Source organism: Camelus bactrianus, chromosome 18 (assembly GCF_048773025.1).
Source record: "Camelus bactrianus isolate YW-2024 breed Bactrian camel chromosome 18, ASM4877302v1, whole genome shotgun sequence".
NCBI lineage: Eukaryota > Metazoa > Chordata > Mammalia > Artiodactyla > Camelidae > Camelus > Camelus bactrianus.
The window spans coordinates 43001615-43027407 of record NC_133556.1 but is presented as its reverse complement, the minus strand read 5'-3'; positions in this window follow the sequence as shown (position 1 = coordinate 43027407).

Sequence of the window (25793 nt, the reverse complement as noted above, 5' to 3'; positions counted from 1 at the left end):
ATGAAGGAGTTTTCGCAGAAAAATTCTCGTGGAGCGAGTACTTCCCAATAGAAATTTAATTTACTTAGTTTCCCTCACAGTGACATTCCAATTTCCGAACACTCTACATGCATCAAGGTTTTAAAAAACTTTCTCAAAAGAGTTGTGAGCATGTAGATTACAGAACTTTCATCCACCATACATGGCATATTTACACCTAGAAACATTAACTCTGAATTTGCAGCTTTTACCTAAATCCAGTTTTGAAAATCAGGCCGTTTTCTCAAGAAAAAATTTTTGGAGTGAGTTCTACCCTATAGACATGTAGTTTACATTGATTCCATCACCAGAATTTCCATGTTACGATCACGCTACATGCATAACGCTTTCTACAAATATTCACCACAGATTATTTGCATGTGGTTTTACGAACTTCCATCACAATACAAGACATATTGACACTATGAAGCATTTTCTCTGCTTTTGCAGAGATTTTCTAAAGCCAGTTTCGAAAATGAGGCAGATTTCGCAGAAAAATCTCTGGGAGCGAGTCCTACCCAAGAGACATGTATTTTACATAGATTCGCTCATCGTGATATTCTGTGTTCCAAACAAACTTCATGTATCTCGGATTTGACAAATATTCACTACAGAGTTGTTAGCATGCGGATTACCGAACTTTCATCCACCATACAAGGCATATTTACACCGAGAATCTATTAATCTGAGTTTGCAGGGTTTTCGTAACGCAAGATTCGAAAATCAGGCAGATTTCTCAGGAAAAATCTCTTGGAGTGATTTCTAACTAAGAGAAATGTAATTTACATAATATCCCTGGCCGTGAAATTCCGTGTTCCGAACATGCTACATGATTAAAGGTTAGACAAATATTCATTCCAGATTTGTTACCATGTGGATTACAGAACTTTCATTACAATAGATTGAATATTGATACTTAGAAGTATTTTGTCAGATTTTGAAAAGTTTTCCCAAAGCCAGTTTCAAAAATGAAGCATTTTTCGCAGAAAAATTCTCTTGGAGCAAGTTCTACCCAATAGAGAAGTAATTTACATTGTTTTAATCACCGTGAAATTCCACGTTCCTAACACGGTCCATGCATCACAGGTTAGAAAACGATTCTTTAATATGTTGTGAAAATATGGATTACCGATCTTTTTTCCATCATAATGCCTTATATACAACTACAAATATTTACTCTCATTTTGCAACTTTTTCCAAACTTCAGATTCGATAATCATGCAATTTTCGCAGAAAAATTCTATTCTAGCTAGTTCTACCCAATAGAATTGTAATTTACATCGTTTCCTTACCGTGAAATTCCATTTTACACAAGTGCTACATGAATCACGGTTTGAAAAATAATCACTAGACTGTTATTAACATGTGGATTACTGGACTTTCATTCACCATTCAAGGCATATTGACACTTAGAAGCAATTTCTCAGATTTCACAGGGTTCTCCTAATGGAAGATTTGAAAATGAGGCACATTGCGCAGAAAAATTCTCTTCAAGCGAGTTCTACCCAATAGACTTGTAACTTACATTGTTTCATTCACTATGACATTCCGTATTCCGAACACGTTACATGGATCACGAATTCTACAAACATTCTTTAATGAGTGTGAGCATGTGGATTACCGAACTTTCATCGACCATACAAGGCATATTTAAACCTTGAAGTATTTACACTGGGTTTGCAGCTATTTCCTAATAGCAGTTTCGAAAATCAGGCAGTTTTCAAAGGAAAAACCTGTTGGAGAGTGTTCTACCCAATAGATATGTACATAACATAAATTCCCCCACTGTGTAAATACGTGTTTTGAACACGCTACATGCAGAAATTATTCGACAAATATACACTACAGGTTTATTTGCATGTGGATTACAGGACTTTCATCACAATACAAGGCATATTGATGCTTAGAAGCATTTTCTCTGATTTCACAGATCTTTCAACGCCAGTTTCCCAAATGAGACAGATTTCACGGCAAAAAACTCTTGGAGCGGGTTCTAAGCAATAGACATGTAATTTACATGGATTCCCTCACCGTGAAATTCCGTGTTCCGAACACGTTGCATGCTTCTCGGTTTCGACAAATATTCACTACAGAGTTGTTAGCAAGTTGATTACAGCACTTTCATTCACCATAAAAGGCTTACTGACACTTTGAAGAATTTTCTCAGATTTCACAGGTTAGTTTTAACGCCAGTTTTGAAAATGAGGCAGATTTGGCAGAAAAATGCTCTTGGAGCGAGTTTTACCCAAAAGATATGTAATTTACCTAGTTTCACTCACCGTGACATTCCGTGTTCTGAACACGTTACACGCATTTCGGATTCAACAAACATTTTTAATGAGTTGTGAACATTTGTATTACCGAACTTTCATCCACCTTACAATGCATATTGATACATAGAAAGTTTTATCCTGATTTAGTAGATTTCTCCTAATGTCAGTTTTTAAAATCATGCATTTTTTGCAGAAAAATGCTCTTGGAGTGAGTTCTACCCAAGAGACATGCAATTTACATAGAACCCGTCATTGTGAAATTCCGTGTTCCGAAAATGCTACATGCATCACGGATTCGAAAATATTCACTACAGAGTTGTTAGTATAATGATTATAGAACTTTCATCCACTATAATACCATATTGACACCTTGACGCATTTTCTCATATTTCAAAAGTTTTTCCTAATGCCAGTTTTGAAAATGAGGCAGATTCGCAGAAAAATTCTCGTGGAGCGAGTACTTCCCAATAGAAATTTAATTTACTTAGTTTCCCTCACAGTGACATTCCAATTTCCGAACACGCTACATGCATCAAGGTTTCAACAAACTTTCTCAAAAGAGTTGTGAGCATGTAGGTTACAGAACTTTCATCCACCATACATGGTATATTTACACCTAGAAACATTAACTCTGAATTTGCAGCTTTTACCTAATGCCAGTTTCGAAAATCAGGCCGTTTTCTCAAGAAAAAACTTTTTGGAGCGAGTTCTACCCTATACACGTGTAGTTTACATAGATTCCATCGCCAGAATTTCCATGATATGATCACGCTACATGCATAACGCTTTCTACAAATATTCACCACAGATTTATTTGCATGTGGTTTTACGAACTTCCATCACAATACAAGGTATATTGACACTATGAAGCATTTTCTCTGCTTTTGCAGAAATTTTCAAACGCCAGTTTCGAAAATGAGGCAGATTTCGCAGAAAAATCTCTGGGAGCGAGTTCTACCCAAGAGATATGTATTTTACATAGATTCGCTCACCGTGATATTCTGTGTTCCAAACACACTTCATGTATCTCAGATTCGACAAATATTCACTACAGAGTTTTTAGCATGCGGATTACCGAACTTTCATCCACCATACAAGGCATATTTACACCGAGAATCTATTCATCTGAGTTTGCAGGGTTTTCGTAATGCAAGATTCAAAAATCAGGCAGATTTCTCAGGAAAAATCACTTGGAGTGATTTTTAACTAAGAGAATTATAATTTACATAAGATCCCTGGACGTTAAATTCCGTGTTCCGAATATGCTACATGATTAATGGTTCGACAAATATTCATTCCAGATTTGTTAGCATGTGGATTACAGAACTTTCATTACAATAGATTGAATATTGATACTTAGAAGTATTTTCTCAGATTTTGCAGCATTTTCCCAAAGCCAGTTTCAAAAATGAAGCAGTTCTCGGAGAAAAATTCTCTTGGAAAGAGTTCTACCCAATAGAGAATTAATTTAAATTGTTTTAATCACCGTGAAATTCCATGTTCCAAACACGGTCCATGCATCAAGGATTAGAAAACGATTCTTTAATATGTTGTGAGAATATGGATTACCGATATTTTTTTCATCATAATGGCATATTTACAACCGCAAATATTTACTCTCATTTTGCAACTTTTTCCAAACTTCAGATTCGATAATCATGCAATTTTCGCAGAAAAATTCTATTCTAGCTAGTTCTACCCAATAGAATTGTAATTTACATCGTTTCATTACCGTGAAATTCTGTTTTCCATAAGCACTACATGAATCACGGTTTGAAAAATAATCACTAGACTGTTATTAACATGTGGATTACTGGACTTTCATTCACCATTCAAGGCATATTGACACTTAGAAGCATTTTCTCAGATTTCACAGGATTCTCCTAATGGCAGATTTGAAAATGAGGCACATTTCGCAGAAAAATTCTCTTCACGCAAGTTCTAACTAATAGACTTGTAACTTACATTGTTTCATTCACTATGACATTCCGTATTCCGAACACGTTACATGGATCACGAATTCGACAAACATTTTTAATGAGTGTGAGCATGTGGATTACCGAACTTATATCCACCATACAAGACATATTTAAACCTTGAAGTGTTTACACTGGGTTTGCAGCTATTTCCTAATAGCAGTTTCGAAAATCAGGCAGTTTTCAAAGGAAAAACCTGTTGGAGAGTGTTCTACCCAATAGATATGTACATAACATGAATTAACCCACTGTGTAATTACGTGTTTTGAACACGTAAGATGCAGAAATTTTTCGACAAATATAAACAACAGATTTATTTGCATGTGGATTACAGGACTTTCATCACAATACAAGGCATATTGATGCTTAGAAGCATTTTCTCTGATTTCACAGATCTTTCAACGCCAGTTTCCAAAATGAGACAGATTTCACGGCAAAAAACTCTTGGAGCGGGTTCTAACCAATAGACATGTAATTTACATGGATTCCCTCACCGTGAAATTCCGTGTTCCGAACACATTACATGCATCACGGATTTGACAAATATTCACTACAGAGTTGTTAGCAAGTGGATTACAGCACTTTCATCCACCATACAAGGCTTACTGACACTTTGAAGAATTTTCTCAGATTTCACAGGTTAGTTTTAACGCCAGTTTTGAAAATGAGGCAGATTTGGCAGAAAAATGCTCTTGGAGCGAGTTTTACCCAAAAGATATGTAATTTACCTAGTTTCACTCACCGTGACATTCCGTGTTCTGAACACGTTACACGCATTTCGGATTCAACAAACATTTTTAATGAGTTGTGAACATTTGTATTACCGAACTTTCATCCACCTTACAATGCATATTGATACATAGAAAGTTTTATTCTGATTTAGTAGATTTCTCCTAATGTCAGTTTTTAAAATCATGCAGATTTCCCAGAAAAATGCTCTTGGGGTGAGTTCTACCCAAGAGACATGCAATTTACATAGAACCCGTCATCGTGAAATTCCGTGTTCTGAAAATGCTACATGCATCACGGATTCGAAAATATTCACTACAGAGTTGTTAACATAATGATTATCGAACTTTCATCCACCATAATACCATATTGACACCTTGACGCATTTTCTCATATTTCAAAAGTTTTTCCTAATGCCAGTTTTGAAAATGAGGCAGATTCGCAAAAAAATTCTCGTGGAGCGAGTAATTCCCAATAGAAATTTAATTTACTTAGTTTCCCTCACAGTGACATTCCAATTTCCGAACACGCTACATGCATCAAGGTTTCAACAAACTTTCTCAAAAGAGTTGTGAGCATGTAGATTACAGAACTTTCATCCACCATACATGGCTTATATACACCTAGAAATATTAACTCTGAATTTGCAGCTTTTACCTAATGCCAGTTTCAAAAATCAGGCCGTTTTCTCAAGAAAAAATTTTTGGGGCGAGTTCTACCCTATTGACGTGTAGTTTACATAGATTCCATCGCCAGAATTTCCATGATAATATCACGCTACATGCATAACGCTTTCTACAAATATTCACCACAGATTTATTTTCGTGGGTTTTACGAACTTCCATCACAATACAAGATATATTGACACTATGAAGCATTTTCTCTGCTTTTGCAGAGATTTTCAAACGCCAGTTTCGAAAATGAGGCAGATTTCGCAGAAAAATCTCTGGGAGCGAGTTCTACCCAAGAGACATGTATTTTACATAGATTCGCTCACCGTGATATTCTGTGTTCCAAACACACTTCATGTATCTCGGATTCGACAAATATTCACTACAGAGTTGTTAGCATGCGGATTACCGAACTTTCATCCACCATACTAGGCATATTTACACCGAGAATCTATTAAACTGAGTTTGCAGGGTTTTCATAATGCAAGATTCGAAAATCAGGCAGATTTCTCAGGAAAAATCCCTTGGAGTGATTTCTAACGAAGAAAAATGTAATTTAAATAAGATCCGTGGCCTTGAAATTCCGTGTTCCGAACATGCTACATGATTAATGGTTCGACAAATATTCATTCCAGATTTGTTAGCATGTGGATTACCGAACTTTCATCACAATACCATAAATATTGACACTTAGAAGTATTTTCTCAGATTTTGCAGCGTTTTCCCAACACCAGTTTAAAAATGAAGCAGTATTCGCAGAAATATTCTCTTGGAGCGAGTTCTACCCAATAGAGAAGTAATTTACATTGTTTCATTCACTATGACATTCCGTATTCCGAACACGTTACATGCATCACAAATTCAACAAACATTCTTTAATGAGTGTGAGCATGTGTATAACCGAACTTTCATCCACCATACAAGGCATATTTAAACCTAGAAGTTGTTATTCTGATTTTGCAGGTTTTTCCTAACATCCAGTTTCGAAAATCATGAAATTTTCTCAGAAAAATTCAATTCAAGCGAGTTCTATCCAGTAGAATTGTTATTTTCCGAGTTTCACTCGCCGATACATTCCGTGTTCCGAAAACGTTACATTCATCACGGCTTCGACAAACATGATTTAATGACCGTGAGCATGTGGATTACAGATTTTTCCACCACAGTGCAAGGCATATTTACACCTTGAAACATTTACTTAGATTTCGCAGATTTATCCTAACGTCAGTTATGGAAATCAGGGAGTATTCGCAGATAAATTCTCTTGGTGCATGATCTATCCCATAGAAATCTCATTTTGTAAATACCGTCACCATAACATTCCGTGTTCTGAAAACGGTACATGCACCACGTTTTCAACAAAAATTCACTGCTGAGTTGTTAGCTAGCGGATTATAAATCTTTAATAAACCATTGAAGATATATTGTCACCTTAAAGCATTTACTAAGATTTTGCAGCATTTTCATAACTCCAGTTTCAAAGCTGAGGCTGATTTTTCAGTAAAATGCTCCTGGATTGGGTTCTAACCTATAGATATGTAATTTACATAGTTTCCCTCAACGTGACATTCCGTGTTCCAAACACACTACATACATCATGTGTTTGAGAATCATTATTAATGAGTTGTGTACATGTGTATTACAGAACTTTCATCCACCATACAAGGCATATTTACACCTAGAAACATTTACTCTTAGTTCGCAGCATTTTCCTAATAGCAGTTTCGAAAATCACGCAGTTTTCAAAGGAAAAAAATGTTGGAGAGTGTTCTACCCAATAGATATGTAAATTACATAAATTCCACCAATGTGAAATTACGTGTCTTGAACACACTACATGCATAAACTATTCGAGAAAATTACACTACATGGTTGTTTGCATGTGGATTACAGGATTTTCATCACAATAAAAAGCATATTCATGCCTAGAAGCATTTTCTCTGATTTCACAGAGCTTTCCAAATGCCAGTTTCGAAAATGAGGCAGATTTCACGACAAAAAACCTCTTGGAGCTGGTTCTAACCAATAGACATGTAATTTACATGGATTCGGTCACCGTGAAATTCCGTGTTCTGAACACGCTACATGCATCTCGGTTTCGACAAATATTCACTACAGAGTTGTTAACAAGTGGATTACAGCACTTTCATCCACCATACAAGACTTACTGAAACTTTGAAGGATTTTCTCAGATTTCACAGGTTACCTTTAACCCCAGTTTTGAAAATGAGGCAGATTTGGCAGAAAAATGCTCTTGGAGCGAGTTGTTCCCAAAAGATATGTAATTTACATAGTTTCACTCACCGTGACATTCCGTGTTCCAAACACACTATATTCATCATGGTTTTGAGAAACATTTTTAATGAGTTGTGTACATGTGTATTACAGAACTTTCATCCACCTTACAAAGCATATTTATACATAGAAGGTTTTATTCTGATTTAGTAGATTTCCCCTAATGTCAGTTTTTAAAATCATGCATTTTTTTGAGAAAAATCCTCTTTTAGCGTGTTCTACCCAATAGAAATGCAATTTACATAGAACCCGTCATCGTGAAATTCCGTGTTCCGAAAAAGCTACATGCATCACAGATTCGACAAATATTCACTACAGACTTGTTAGCATAAGGATAAACGAAATTTCATCCTCCATAAAACCATATTGACACTTTGAAGCATTTTCTCATATTTTGAATGTCTTTCCTCATGCCAGTTTTGAAAATGAGGCAGATTCACAGAAACATACTCGTGGAGCGAGTACTTCCCAATAGAAATATAATTTACATAGATTCCCTCGCAGTGACATTCCAATTTCTGAACACGCTACATGCATCATGGTTTCAACAAACTTTCTCAAATGAGTTGTGAACATGTAAATTACAGAACTTTCATCTACCATACATGTCATATTTACACCTAGAAACATTAAATGTGAATTTGCAGCTTTTCCCTTATGTCAGTTTTGAAAATCAGCCCGTTTTCTCAGGAAAAAATTTTTGGAGCGAGTTCTAACCAGTAGACGTGTAATTTACATAGATTCCATCGCCAGGAATTTCTGTGATACGATCACGCTACATGCATAACGCTTTCTACAAATATTCACCACAGATTTGTTTGCATGTGCTTTTATGAACTTCCATCACGATACAAGGCATATTGACACTTTGAAGCATTTTCTCTGATTTTGCAGAGATTTTCAAATGCCAGTTTCAAAAATGAGACTGATTTCATTGTAAAAACTCTTGGAGCGTGTTCTACCCAAGAGAGATTTATTTTACATAGATTCGCTCACAGTGATATTCTGTGTTCCGAACACGATTCATGTATCTCGGATTCGAGAAATATTCACTACAGAGTTGTCAGCATGCGGATTACAGAGATTTGATCCACCATACCAGGCATATTTACACAGAGAATCTATTAATCTGAGTTCGCAGGGTTTTCCTAACGCCAATTTCTAAAATCACGCAGTTTTCTGGGGAAAAAATCTCTTGGAGCGATTTTTATCCATGGGAAATGTAATTTACATATATTCCCTGGCCGTGAATTTCCGTGTTCTGAACATGCTACATGCATGACGGATTTGACAAATATTCACTCCAGATTTGTTAGCATGTGGATTAACAAACTTATATCACATTACCATGAATATTGACACTTAGAAATATTTTCTCAGATTTTGCAGCATTTTCCTAAAGCCAGTTTCAAAAATGAAGCAGTTTTCCCAGAAAAATACTCGTGGAGCGAGTACTTCCCAACAGAAATTTAATTTACTTAGTTTCCCTCACAGTGACATTCCATTTTCCGAACACGCTACATGCATCAAGGTTTCAACAAACTTTCTCAAAAGAGTTGTGAGCATGTAGATTACAGAACATTCATCCACCATACATGGCATATTTACACCTAGAAACATTAACTCTGAATTTGCAGATTTTACCTGATGCCAGTTTCGAAAATCAGGCCGTTTTCTCAAGAAAAAATTTTTGGAGCGAGTTCTACCCTTTAGACGTGTAGTTTACATAGATTCCATCGCCAGAATTTCCATGTTACAATCACGCTACATGCATAACGCTTTCTACAAATATTCACCACAGATTTATTTGCATGTGGTTTTACGAACTTCCATCACAATACAAGACATATTGACACTATGAAGCATTTTCTCTGCTTTTGCAGAGATTTTCAAATGCCAGTTTCGAAAATGAGGCAGATTTCGCAGAAAAATCTCTGGGAGCGAGTTCTACCCAAGAGACATGTATTTTACATAGATTCACTCACCGTGATATTCTGTGTTCCAAACACACTTCATGTATCTCGGATTAGACAAATATTCACTACAGAGTTGTTAGCATGCGGATTACCGAACTTTCATCCACCATACTAGGCATATTTACACCGAGAATCTATTAAACTGAGTTTGCAGGGTTTTCGTAACGCAAGATTCGAAAATCAGGCAGATTTCTCAGGAAAAATCCCTTGGAGTGATTTCTAACGAAGAGAAATGTAATTTAAATAAGATCCCTGGCCATGAAATTCCGTGTTCCGAACATGCTACATGATTAATGGTTCGACAAATATTCATTCCAGATTTGTTAGCATGTGGATTACCGAACTTTCATCACAATACCATGAATATTGACACTTAGAAGTATTTTCTCAGATTTTGCAGCGTGTTCCCAACACCAGTTTCAAAAATGAAGCAGTATACGCAGAAATATTCTCTTGGAGCGAGTTCTACCCAATAGAGAAGTAATTTACATTGTTTTAATCACCGTGAAATTCCATGTTCCGTACACGGTCCATGCATCACGGATTAGAAAAAGATTCTTTAATATGTTTTGAAAATATGGATTACCGATCTTTTTTCCATCATAAAGGCATATTTACAAGTACAAATATTTACTCTCATTTTGCAACTTTTTCCAAACTTCAGATTCGATAATCATGCAATTTTCACAGAAAAATACTATTCTAGTTAGTTCTACCCAAAAGAATTGCAATTTACATCGTTTCATTACCGTGAAATTCTGTTTTCCATAAGCGCTACATGAATCACGGTTTAAAAAATAATCACTAGCCTGTTATTAACCTGTGGATTACTGGACTTTCATTCACCATTCAAGGCATATTGACACTTAGAAGCATTTTCTCAGATTTCACAGTGTTCTCCTAATGGAAGATTTGAAAATGAGGCACATTGCGCAGAAAAATTCTCTTCAAGCCAGTTCTACCCAATAGACTTGTAACTTACATTGTTTCATTCCCTATGACATTCCGTATTCCGAACACGTTACATGGATCACGAATTCGACAAACATTCTTTAATGAGTGTGAGCATGTGGATTACCGAACTTTCATCAACCATACAAGGCATATTTCAACCTAGAAGTGTTTACACTGGGTTTGCAGCTATTTCCTAATAGCAGTTTCGAAAATCAGGCAGTTTTCAAAGGAAAAACCTGTTGGAGAGTGTTCTACCCAATAGATATGTACATAACATAAATTCCCCCACTGTGTAATTACGTGTTTTGAACACGTAAGATGCAGAAATTTTTCGACAAATATAAACAACCGATTTATTTGCATGTGGATTACAGGACTTTCATCACAATACAAGGCATATTGATGCTTAGAAGCATTTTCTCTGATTTCACAGATCTTTCAACGCCAGTTTCCAAAATGAGACAGATTTCACGGCAAAAAACTCTTGGAGCAGGTTCTAACCAATAGACATGTAATTTACATGGATTCCCTCACCGTGAAATTCCGTGTTCCGAACACATTACATGCATCACGGATTTGACAAATATTCACTACAGAGTTGTTAGCAAGTGGATTACAGCACTTTCATCCACCATACAAGGCTTACTGACACTTTGAAGAATTTTCTCAGATTTCACAGGTTAGTTTTAACGCCAGTTTTGAAAATGAGGCAGATTTGGCAGAAAAATGCTCTTGGAGCGAGTTTTACCCAAAAGATATGTAATTTACCTAGTTTCACTCACCGTGACATTCCGTGTTCTGAACACGTTACACGCATTTCGGATTCAACAAACATTTTTAATGAGTTGTGAACATTTGTATTACCGAACTTTCATCCACCTTACAATGCATATTGATACATAGAAAGTTTTATTCTGATTTAGTAGATTTCTCCTAATGTCAGTTTTTAAAATCATGCAGATTTCCCAGAAAAATGCTCTTGGGGTGAGTTCTACCCAAGAGACATGCAATTTACATAGAACCCGTCATCATGAAATTCCGTGTTCTGAAAATGCTACATGCATCACGGATTCGAAAATATTCACTACAGAGTTGTTAGCATAATGATTATCGAACTTTCATCCACCATAATACCAAATTGACACCTTGACGCATTTTCTCATATTTCAAAAGTTTTTCCTAATCCCAGTTTTGAAAATGAGGCAGATTCGCAGAAAAATTCTCGTGGAGCGAGTAATTCCCAATAGAAATTTAATTTACTTAGTTTCCCTCACAGTGACATTCCAATTTCCGAACACGCTACATGCATCAAGGTTTCAACAAACTTTCTCAAAAGAGTTGTTAGCATGTAGATTACAGAACTTTCATCCACCATACATGGCATATATACATCTAGAAATATTAACTCTGAATTTGCAGCTTTTACCTAATGCCAGTTTCAAAAATCAGGCCGTTTTCTCAAGAAAAAATTTTTGGTGCGAGTTCTACCCTATTGACGTGTAGTTTAAATAGATTCCATCGCCAGAATTTCCATCATAATATCACGCTACATGCATAACGCTTTCTACAAATATTCACCACAGATTTATTTTCGTGTGGTTTTACGAACTTCCATCACAATACAAGACATATTGACACTATGAAGCATTTTCTCTGCTTTTGCAGAGATTTTTTAACGCCAGTTTCGAAAATGAGGCAGATTTCGCAGAAAAATCTCTGGGAGCGAGTTCTACCCAAGAGACATGTATTTTACATAGATTCGCTCACCGTGATATTCTGTGTTCCAAACACACTTCATGTATCTCGGATTCGACAAATATTCACTACAGAGTTGTTAGCATGCGGATTACCGAACTTTCATCCACCATACTAGGCATATTTACACCGAGAATCTATTAAACTGAGTTTGCAGGGTTTTCGTAACGCAAGATTCGAAAATCAGGCAGATTTCTCAGGAAAAATCCCTTGGAGTGATTTCTAACGAAGAGAAATGTAATTTAAATAAGATCCCTGGCCATGAAATTCCGTGTTCCGAACATGCTACATGATTAATGGTTCGACAAATATTCATTCCAGATTTGTTAGCATGTGGATTACCGAACTTTCATCACAATACCATGAATATTGACACTTAGAAGTATTTTCTCAGATTTTGCAGCGTGTTCCCAACACCAGTTTCAAAAATGAAGCAGTATACGCAGAAATATTCTCTTGGAGCGAGTTCTACCCAATAGAGAAGTAATTTACATTGTTTTAATCACCGTGAAATTCCATGTTCCGTACACGGTCCATGCATCACGGATTAGAAAAAGATTCTTTAATATGTTTTGAAAATATGGATTACCGATCTTTTTTCCATCATAAAGGCATATTTACAAGTACAAATATTTACTCTCATTTTGCAACTTTTTCCAAACTTCAGATTCGATAATCATGCAATTTTCACAGAAAAATACTATTCTAGTTAGTTCTACCCAAAAGAATTGCAATTTACATCGTTTCATTACCGTGAAATTCTGTTTTCCATAAGCGCTACATGAATCACGGTTTAAAAAATAATCACTAGCCTGTTATTAACCTGTGGATTACTGGACTTTCATTCACCATTCAAGGCATATTGACACTTAGAAGCATTTTCTCAGATTTCACAGTGTTCTCCTAATGGAAGATTTGAAAATGAGGCACATTGCGCAGAAAAATTCTCTTCAAGCCAGTTCTACCCAATAGACTTGTAACTTACATTGTTTCATTCCCTATGACATTCCGTATTCCGAACACGTTACATGGATCACGAATTCGACAAACATTCTTTAATGAGTGTGAGCATGTGGATTACCGAACTTTCATCAACCATACAAGGCATATTTCAACCTAGAAGTGTTTACACTGGGTTTGCAGCTATTTCCTAATAGCAGTTTCGAAAATCAGGCAGTTTTCAAAGGAAAAACCTGTTGGAGAGTGTTCTACCCAATAGATATGTACATAACATAAATTCCCCCACTGTGTAATTACGTGTTTTGAACACGTAAGATGCAGAAATTTTTCGACAAATATAAACAACCGATTTATTTGCATGTGGATTACAGGACTTTCATCACAATACAAGGCATATTGATGCTTAGAAGCATTTTCTCTGATTTCACAGATCTTTCAACGCCAGTTTCCAAAATGAGACAGATTTCACGGCAAAAAACTCTTGGAGCAGGTTCTAACCAATAGACATGTAATTTACATGGATTCCCTCACCGTGAAATTCCGTGTTCCGAACACATTACATGCATCACGGATTTGACAAATATTCACTACAGAGTTGTTAGCAAGTGGATTACAGCACTTTCATCCACCATACAAGGCTTACTGACACTTTGAAGAATTTTCTCAGATTTCACAGGTTAGTTTTAACGCCAGTTTTGAAAATGAGGCAGATTTGGCAGAAAAATGCTCTTGGAGCGAGTTTTACCCAAAAGATATGTAATTTACCTAGTTTCACTCACCGTGACATTCCGTGTTCTGAACACGTTACACGCATTTCGGATTCAACAAACATTTTTAATGAGTTGTGAACATTTGTATTACCGAACTTTCATCCACCTTACAATGCATATTGATACATAGAAAGTTTTATTCTGATTTAGTAGATTTCTCCTAATGTCAGTTTTTAAAATCATGCAGATTTCCCAGAAAAATGCTCTTGGGGTGAGTTCTACCCAAGAGACATGCAATTTACATAGAACCCGTCATCGTGAAATTCCGTGTTCTGAAAATGCTACATGCATCACGGATTCGAAAATATTCACTACAGAGTTGTTAGCATAATGATTATCGAACTTTCATCCACCATAATACCAAATTGACACCTTGACGCATTTTCTCATATTTCAAAAGTTTTTCCTAATCCCAGTTTTGAAAATGAGGCAGATTCGCAGAAAAATTCTCGTGGAGCGAGTAATTCCCAATAGAAATTTAATTTACTTAGTTTCCCTCACAGTGACATTCCAATTTCCGAACACGCTACATGCATCAAGGTTTCAACAAACTTTCTCAAAAGAGTTGTTAGCATGTAGATTACAGAACTTTCATCCACCATACATGGCATATATACATCTAGAAATATTAACTCTGAATTTGCAGCTTTTACCTAATGCCAGTTTCAAAAATCAGGCCGTTTTCTCAAGAAAAAATTTTTGGTGCGAGTTCTACCCTATTGACGTGTAGTTTAAATAGATTCCATCGCCAGAATTTCCATCATAATATCACGCTACATGCATAACGCTTTCTACAAATATTCACCACAGATTTATTTTCGTGTGGTTTTACGAACTTCCATCACAATACAAGACATATTGACACTATGAAGCATTTTCTCTGCTTTTGCAGAGATTTTTTAACGCCAGTTTCGAAAATGAGGCAGATTTCGCAGAAAAATCTCTGGGAGCGAGTTCTACCCAAGAGACATGTATTTTACATAGATTCGCTCACCGTGATATTCTGTGTTCCAAACACACTTCATGTATCTCGGATTCGACAAATATTCACTACAGAGTTGTTAGCATGCGGATTACCGAACTTTCATCCACCATACTAGGCATATTTACACCGAGAATCTATTAAACTGAGTTTGCAGGGTTTTCGTAACGCAAGATTCGAAAATCAGGCAGATTTCTCAGGAAAAATCCCTTGGAGTGATTTCTAACGAAGAGAAATGTAATTTAAATAAGATCCCTGGCCATGAAATTCCGTGTTCCGAACATGCTACATGATTAATGGTTCGACAAATATTCATTCCAGATTTGTTAGCATGTGGATTACCGAACTTTCATCACAATACCATGAATATTGACACTTAGAAGTATTTTCTCAGATTTTGCAGCGTGTTCCCAACACCAGTTTCAAAAATGAAGCAGTATACGCAGAAATATTCTCTTGGAGCGAGTTCTACCCAATAGAGAAGTAATTTACATTGTTTTAATCACCGTGAAATTCCATGTTCCGTACACGGTCCATGCATCACGGATTAGAAAAAGATTCTTTAATATGTTTTGAAAATATGGATTACCGATCTTTTTTCCATCATAAAGGCATATTTACAAGTACAAATATTTACTCTCATTTTGCAACTTTTTCCAAACTTCAGATTCGATAATCATGCAATTTTCACAGAAAAATACTATTCTAGTTAGTTCTACCCAAAAGAATTGCAATTTACATCGTTTCATTACCGTGAAATTCTGTTTTCCATAAGCGCTACATGAATCACGGTTTAAAAAATAATCACTAGCCTGTTATTAACCTGTGGATTACTGGACTTTCATTCACCATTCAAGGCATATTGACACTTAGAAGCATTTTCTCAGATTTCACAGTGTTCTCCTAATGGAAGATTTGAAAATGAGGCACATTGCGCAGAAAAATTCTCTTCAAGCCAGTTCTACCCAATAGACTTGTAACTTACATTGTTTCATTCCCTATGACATTCCGTATTCCGAACACGTTACATGGATCACGAATTCGACAAACATTCTTTAATGAGTGTGAGCATGTGGATTACCGAACTTTCATCAACCATACAAGGCATATTTCAACCTAGAAGTGTTTACACTGGGTTTGCAGCTATTTCCTAATAGCAGTTTCGAAAATCAGGCAGTTTTCAAAGGAAAAACCTGTTGGAGAGTGTTCTACCCAATAGATATGTACATAACATAAATTCCCCCACTGTGTAATTACGTGTTTTGAACACGTAAGATGCAGAAATTTTTCGACAAATATAAACAACCGATTTATTTGCATGTGGATTACAGGACTTTCATCACAATACAAGGCATATTGATGCTTAGAAGCATTTTCTCTGATTTCACAGATCTTTCAACGCCAGTTTCCAAAATGAGACAGATTTCACGGCAAAAAACTCTTGGAGCAGGTTCTAACCAATAGACATGTAATTTACATGGATTCCCTCACCGTGAAATTCCGTGTTCCGAACACATTACATGCATCACGGATTTGACAAATATTCACTACAGAGTTGTTAGCAAGTGGATTACAGCACTTTCATCCACCATACAAGGCTTACTGACACTTTGAAGAATTTTCTCAGATTTCACAGGTTAGTTTTAACGCCAGTTTTGAAAATGAGGCAGATTTGGCAGAAAAATGCTCTTGGAGCGAGTTTTACCCAAAAGATATGTAATTTACCTAGTTTCACTCACCGTGACATTCCGTGTTCTGAACACGTTACACGCATTTCGGATTCAACAAACATTTTTAATGAGTTGTGAACATTTGTATTACCGAACTTTCATCCACCTTACAATGCATATTGATACATAGAAAGTTTTATTCTGATTTAGTAGATTTCTCCTAATGTCAGTTTTTAAAATCATGCAGATTTCCCAGAAAAATGCTCTTGGGGTGAGTTCTACCCAAGAGACATGCAATTTACATAGAACCCGTCATCGTGAAATTCCGTGTTCTGAAAATGCTACATGCATCACGGATTCGAAAATATTCACTACAGAGTTGTTAGCATAATGATTATCGAACTTTCATCCACCATAATACCAAATTGACACCTTGACGCATTTTCTCATATTTCAAAAGTTTTTCCTAATCCCAGTTTTGAAAATGAGGCAGATTCGCAGAAAAATTCTCGTGGAGCGAGTAATTCCCAATAGAAATTTAATTTACTTAGTTTCCCTCACAGTGACATTCCAATTTCCGAACACGCTACATGCATCAAGGTTTCAACAAACTTTCTCAAAAGAGTTGTTAGCATGTAGATTACAGAACTTTCATCCACCATACATGGCATATATACATCTAGAAATATTAACTCTGAATTTGCAGCTTTTACCTAATGCCAGTTTCAAAAATCAGGCCGTTTTCTCAAGAAAAAATTTTTGGTGCGAGTTCTACCCTATTGACGTGTAGTTTAAATAGATTCCATCGCCAGAATTTCCATCATAATATCACGCTACATGCATAACGCTTTCTACAAATATTCACCACAGATTTATTTTCGTGTGGTTTTACGAACTTCCATCACAATACAAGACATATTGACACTATGAAGCATTTTCTCTGCTTTTGCAGAGATTTTTTAACGCCAGTTTCGAAAATGAGGCAGATTTCGCAGAAAAATCTCTGGGAGCGAGTTCTACCCAAGAGACATGTATTTTACATAGATTCGCTCACCGTGATATTCTGTGTTCCAAACACACTTCATGTATCTCGGATTCGACAAATATTCACTACAGAGTTGTTAGCATGCGGATTACCGAACTTTCATCCACCATACTAGGCATATTTACACCGAGAATCTATTAAACTGAGTTTGCAGGGTTTTCGTAACGCAAGATTCGAAAATCAGGCAGATTTCTCAGGAAAAATCCCTTGGAGTGATTTCTAACGAAGAGAAATGTAATTTAAATAAGATCCCTGGCCATGAAATTCCGTGTTCCGAACATGCTACATGATTAATGGTTCGACAAATATTCATTCCAGATTTGTTAGCATGTGGATTACCGAACTTTCATCACAATACCATGAATATTGACACTTAGAAGTATTTTCTCAGATTTTGCAGCGTGTTCCCAACACCAGTTTCAAAAATGAAGCAGTATACGCAGAAATATTCTCTTGGAGCGAGTTCTACCCAATAGAGAAGTAATTTACATTGTTTCATTCACTATGACATTCCGTATTCCGAACACGTTACATGCATCACAAATTCAACAAACATTCTTTAATGAGTGTGAGCATGTGTATAACCGAACTTTCATCCACCATACAAGGCATATTTAAACCTAGAAGTTGTTATTCTGATTTTGCAGGTTTTTCCTAACATCCAGTTTCGAAAATCATGAAATTTTCTCAGAAAAATTCAATTCAAGCGAGTTCTATCCAGTAGAATTGTTATTTTCCGAGTTTCACTCGCCGATACATTCCGTGTTCCGAAAACGTTACATTCATCACGGCTTCGACAAACATGATTTAATGACCGTGAGCATGTGGATTACAGATTTTTCCACCACAGTGCAAGGCATATTTACACCTTGAAACATTTACTTAGATTTCGCAGATTTATCCTAACGTCAGTTATGGAAATCAGGGAGTATTCGCAGATAAATTCTCTTGGTGCATGATCTATCCCATAGAAATCTCATTTTGTAAATACCGTCACCATAACATTCCGTGTTCTGAAAACGGTACATGCACCACGTTTTCAACAAAAATTCACTGCTGAGTTGTTAGCTAGCGGATTATAAATCTTTAATAAACCATTGAAGATATATTGTCACCTTAAAGCATTTACTAAGATTTTGCAGCATTTTCATAACTCCAGTTTCAAAGCTGAGGCTGATTTTTCAGTAAAATGCTCCTGGATTGGGTTCTAACCTATAGATATGTAATTTACATAGTTTCCCTCAACGTGACATTCCGTGTTCCAAACACACTACATACATCATGTGTTTGAGAATCATTATTAATGAGTTGTGTACATGTGTATTACAGAACTTTCATCCACCATACAAGGCATATTTACACCTAGAAACATTTACTCTTAGTTCGCAGCATTTTCCTAATAGCAGTTTCGAAAATCACGCAGTTTTCAAAGGAAAAAAATGTTGGAGAGTGTTCTACCCAATAGATATGTAAATTACATAAATTCCACCACTGTGAAATTACGTGCCTTGAACACACTACATGCATAAACTATTCGAGAAAATTACACTACATGGTTGTTTGCATGTGGATTACAGGATTTTCATCACAATAAAAAGCATATTCATGCCTAGAAGCATTTTCTCTGATTTCACAGAGCTTTCCAAATGCCAGTTTCGAAAATGAGGCAGATTTCACGACAAAAACCCTCTTGGAGCTGGTTCTAACCAATAGACATGTAATTTACATGGATTCGGTCACCGTGAAATTCCGTGTTCTGAACACGCTACATGCATCTCGGTTTCGACAAATATTCACTACAGAGTTGTTAACAAGTGGATTACAGCACTTTCATCCACCATACAAGACTTACTGAAACTTTGAAGGATTTTCTCAGATTTCACAGGTTACCTTTAACCCCAGTTTTGAAAATGAGGCAGATTTGGCAGAAAAATGCTCTTGGAGCGAGTTGTTCCCAAAAGATATGTAATTTACATAGTTTCACTCACCGTGACATTCCGTGTTCCAAACACACTATATTCATCATGGTTTTGAGAAACATTTTTAATGAGTTGTGTACATGTGTATTACAGAACTTTCATCCACCTTACAAAGCATATTTATACATAGAAGGTTTTATTCTGATTTAGTAGATTTCCCCTAATGTCAGTTTTTAAAATCATGCATTTTTTTGAGAAAAATCCTCTTTTAGCGTGTTCTACCCAATAGAAATGCAATTTACATAGAACCCGTCATCGTGAAATTCCGTGTTCCGAAAAAGCTACATGCATCACAGATTCGACAAATATTCACTACAGACTTGTTAGCATAAGGATAAACGAAATTTCATCCTCCATAAAACCATATTGACACTTTGAAGCATTTTCTCATATTTTGAATGTCTTTCCTCATGCCAGTTTTGAAATTGAGGCAGATTCACAGAAACATACTCGTGGAGCGAGTACTTCCCAATAGAAATATAATTTACATAGATTCCCTCGCAGTGACATTCCAATTTCTGAACACGCTACATGCATCATGGTTTCAACAAACTTTCTCAAATGAGTTGTGAACATGTAAATTACAGAACTTTCATCTACCATACATGTCATATTTACACCTAGAAACATTAAATGTGAATTTGCAGCTTTTCCCTTATGTCAGTTTTGAAAATCAGCCCGTTTTCTCAGGAAAAAATTTTTGGAGCGAGTTCTACCCTTTAGACGTGTAGTTTACATAGATTCCATCGCCAGAATTTCCATGATACGATCACGCTACATGCATAACGCTTTCTACAAATATTCACCACAGATTTATTTGCATGTGGTTTTACGAACTTCCATCACAATACAAGGCATATTGACACTATGAAGCATTTTCTCTGCTTTTGCAGAGATTTTCAAATGCCAGTTTCGAAAATGAGGCAGATTTCACAGAAAAATCTCTGGGAGCGAGTTCTACCCAAGAGACATGTATTTTACAGAGATTCACTCACCGTGATATTCTGTGTTCCAAACACACTTCATGTATCTCGGATTCGACAAATATTCACTACAGAGTTGTTAGCATGCGGATTACCGAACTTTCATCCACCATACAAGGCATATTTACACCGAGAATCTATTCATCTGAATTTGCAGGGTTTTCGTAATGCAAGATTCAAAAATCAGGCAGATTTCTTAGGAAAAATCTCTTGGAGTGATTTCTAACTAAGAGAATTATAATTTACATAAGATACCTGGACGTTAAATTCCGTGTTCCGAATATGCTACATGGTTAATGGTTCGACAAATATTCATTCCAGATTTGTTAGCATGTGGATTACAGAACTTTCATTACAATAGATTGAATATTGATACTTAGAAGTATTTTGTCAGATTTTGAAAAGTTTTCCCAAAGCCAGTTTCAAAAATGAAGCATTTTTCGCAGAAAAATTCTCTTGGAGCAAGTTCTACCCAATAGAGAAGTAATTTACATTGTTTTAATCACCGTGAAATTCCACGTTCCTAACACGGTCCATGCATCACAGGTTAGAAAACGATTCTTTAATATGTTGTGAAAATATGGATTACCGATCTTTTTTCCATCATAATGGCTTATATACAACTACAAATATTTACTCTCATTTTGCAACTTTTTCCAAACTTCAGATTCGATAATCATGCAATTTTCGCAGAAAAATTCTATTCTAGCTAGTTCTTCCCAATAGAATTGTAATTTACATCGTTTCCTTACCGTGAAATTCCGTTTTACACAAGTGCTACATGAATCACGGTTTGAAAAATAATCACTAGACTGTTATTAACATGTGGATTACTGGACTTTCATTCACCATTCAAGGCATATTGACACTTAGAAGCATTTTCTCAGATTTCACAGGGTTCTCCTAATGGCAGATTTGAAAATGAGGCACATTGCGCAGAAAAATTCTCTTCAAGCGAGTTCTACCCAATAGACTTGTAACTTACATTGTTTCATTCACTATGACATTCCGTATTCCGAACACGTTACATGGATCACGAATTCGACAAACATTCTTTAATGAGTGTGAGCATGTGGATTACCGAACTTTCATCCACCATACAAGACATATTTAAACCTTGAAGTATTTACACTGGGTTTGCAGCTATTTCCTAATAGCAGTTTCGAAAATCAGGCAGTTTTCAAAGGAAAAACCTGTTGGAGAGTGTTCTACCCAATAGATATGTACATAACATAAATTCCCCCACTGTGTAAATACGTGTTTTGAACACGCTACATGCAGAAATTATTCGACAAATATACACTACAGGTTTATTTGCATGTGGATTACAGGACTTTCATCACAATACAAGGCATATAGATGCTTAGAAGCATTTTCTCTGATTTCACAGATCTTTCAACGCCAGTTTCCCAAATGAGACAGATTTCACGGCAAAAAACTCTTGGAGCGGGTTCTAACCAATAGACATGTAATTTACATGGATTCCCTCACCGTGAAATTCCGTGTTCCGAACACGTTGCATGCTTCTCGGTTTCGACAAATATTCACTACAGAGTTGTTAGCAAGTTGATTACAGCACTTTCATCCACCATAAAAGGCTTACTGACACTTCGAAGAATTTTCTCAGATTTCACAGGTTAGTTTTAACGCCAGTTTTGAAAATGAGGCAGATTTGGCAGAAAAATGCTCTTGGAGCGAGTTTTACCCAAAAGATATGTAATCTACCTAGTTTCACTCACCGTGACATTCCGTGTTCTGAACACGTTACACGCATTTCGGATTCAACAAACATTTTTAATGAGTTGTGAACATTTGTATTACCGAACTTTCATCCACCTTACAATGCATATTGATACATAGAAAGTTTTATTCTGATTTAGTAGATTTCTCCTAATGTCAGTTTTTAAAATCATGCAGATTTCCCAGAAAAATGCTCTTGGGGTGAGTTCTACCCAAGAGACATGCAATTTACATAGAACCCGTCATCGTGAAATTCCGTGTTCTGAAAATGCTACATGCATCACGGATTCGAAAATATTCACTACAGAGTTGTTAACATAATGATTATCGAACTTTCATCCACCATAATACCATATTGACACCTTGACGCATTTTCTCATATTTCAAAAGTTTTTCCTAATGCCAGTTTTGAAAATGAGGCAGATTCGCAGAAAAATTCTCGTGGAGCGAGTAATTCCCAATAGAATTTTAATTTACTTAGTTTCCCTCACAGTGACATTCCAATTTCCGAACACGCTACATGCATCAAGGTTTCAACAAACTTTCTCAAAAGAGTTGTGAGCATGTAGATTACAGAACTTTCATCCACCATACATGGCTTATATACACCTAGAAATATTAACTCTGAATTTGCAGCTTTTACCTAATGCCAGTTTCAAAAATCAGGCCGTTTTCTCAAGAAAAAATTTTTGGTGCGAGTTCTACCCTATAGACGTGTAGTTTACATAGATTCCATCGCCAGAATTTCCATGATAATATCACGCTACATGCATAACGCTTTCTACAAATATTCACCACAGATTTATTTTCGTGGGTTTTACGAACTTCCATCACAATACAAGGCATATTGACACTATGAAGCATTTTCTCTGCTTTTGCAGAAATTTTCAAACGCCAGTTTCGAAAATGAGGCAGATTTCGCAGAAAAATCTCTGGGAGCGAGTTCTACCCAAGAGATATGTATTTTACATAGATTCGCTCACCGTGATATTCTGTGTTCCAAACACACTTCATGTATCTCAGATTCGACAAATATTCACTACAGAGTTGTTAGCATGCGGATTACCGAACTTTCATCCACCATACAAGGCATATTTACACCGAGAATCTATTCATCTGAGTTTGCAGGGTTTTCGTAATGCAAGATTCAAAAATCAGGCAGATTTCTCAGGAAAAATCACTTGGAGTGATTTTTAACTAAGAGAATTATAATTTACATAAGATCCCTGGACGTTAAATTCCGTGTTCCGAATATGCTACATGATTAATGGTTCGACAAATATTCATTCCAGATTTGTTAGCATGTGGATTACAGAACTTTCATTACAATAGATTGAATATTGATACTTAGAAGTATTTTCTCAGATTTTGCAGCGTTTTCCCAAAGCCAGTTTCAAAAATGAAGCAGTTCTCGGAGAAAAATTCTCTTGGAAAGAGTTCTACCCAATAGAGAATTAATTTAAATTGTTTTAATCACTGTGAAATTCCATGTTCCAAACACGGTCCATGCATCAAGGATTAGAAAACGATTCTTTAATATGTTGTGAGAATATGGATTACCGATATTTTTTTCATCATAATGGCATATTTACAACCGCAAATATTTACTCTCATTTTGCAACTTTTTCCAAACTTCAGATTCGATAATCATGCAATTTTCGCAGAAAAATTCTATTCTAGCTAGTTCTACCCAATAGAATTGTAATTTACATCGTTTCATTACCGTGAAATTCTGTTTTCCATAAGCACTACATGAATCACGGTTTGAAAAATAATCACTAGACTGTTATTAACATGTGGATTACTGGACTTTCATTCACCATTCAAGGCATATTGACACTTAGAAGCATTTTCTCAGATTTCACAGGATTCTCCTAATGGCAGATTTGAAAATGAGGCACATTTCGCAGAAAAATTCTCTTCACGCAAGTTCTAACTAATAGACTTGTAACTTACATTGTTTCATTCACTATGACATTCCGTATTCCGAACACGTTACATGGATCACGAATTCGACAAACATTTTTAATGAGTGTGAGCATGTGGATTACCGAACTTATATCCACCATACAAGACATATTTAAACCTTGAAGTGTTTACACTGGGTTTGCAGCTATTTCCTAATAGCAGTTTCGAAAATCAGGCAGTTTTCAAAGGAAAAACCTGTTGGAGAGTGTTCTACCCAATAGATATGTACATAACATGAATTCCCCCACTGTGTAATTACGTGTTTTGAACACGTAAGATGCAGAAATTTTTCGACAAATATAAACAACCGATTTATTTGCATGTGGATTACAGGACTTTCATCACAATACAAGGCATATTGATGCTTAGAAGCATTTTCTCTGATTTCACAGATCTTTCAACGCCAGTTTCCAAAATGAGACAGATTTCACGGCAAAAAACTCTTGGAGCGGGTTCTAACCAATAGACATGTAATTTACATGGATTCCCTCACCGTGAAATTCCGTGTTCCGAACACATTACATGCATCACGGATTTGACAAATATTCACTACAGAGTTGTTAGCAAGTGGATTACAGCACTTTCATCCACCATACAAGGCTTACTGACACTTTGAAGAATTTTCTCAGATTTCACAGGTTAGTTTTAACGCCAGTTTTGAAAATGAGGCAGATTTGGCAGAAAAATGCTCTTGGAGCGAGTTTTACCCAAAAGATATGTAATTTACCTAGTTTCACTCACCGTGACATTCCGTGTTCTGAACACGTTACACGCATTTCGGATTCAACAAACATTTTTAATGAGTTGTGAACATTTGTATTACCGAACTTTCATCCACCTTACAATGCATATTGATACATAGAAAGTTTTATTCTGATTTAGTAGATTTCTCCTAATGTCAGTTTTTAAAATCATGCAGATTTCCCAGAAAAATGCTCTTGGGGTGAGTTCTACCCAAGAGACATGCAATTTACATAGAACCCGTCATCGTGAAATTCCGTGTTCTGAAAATGCTACATGCATCACGGATTCGAAAATATTCACTACAG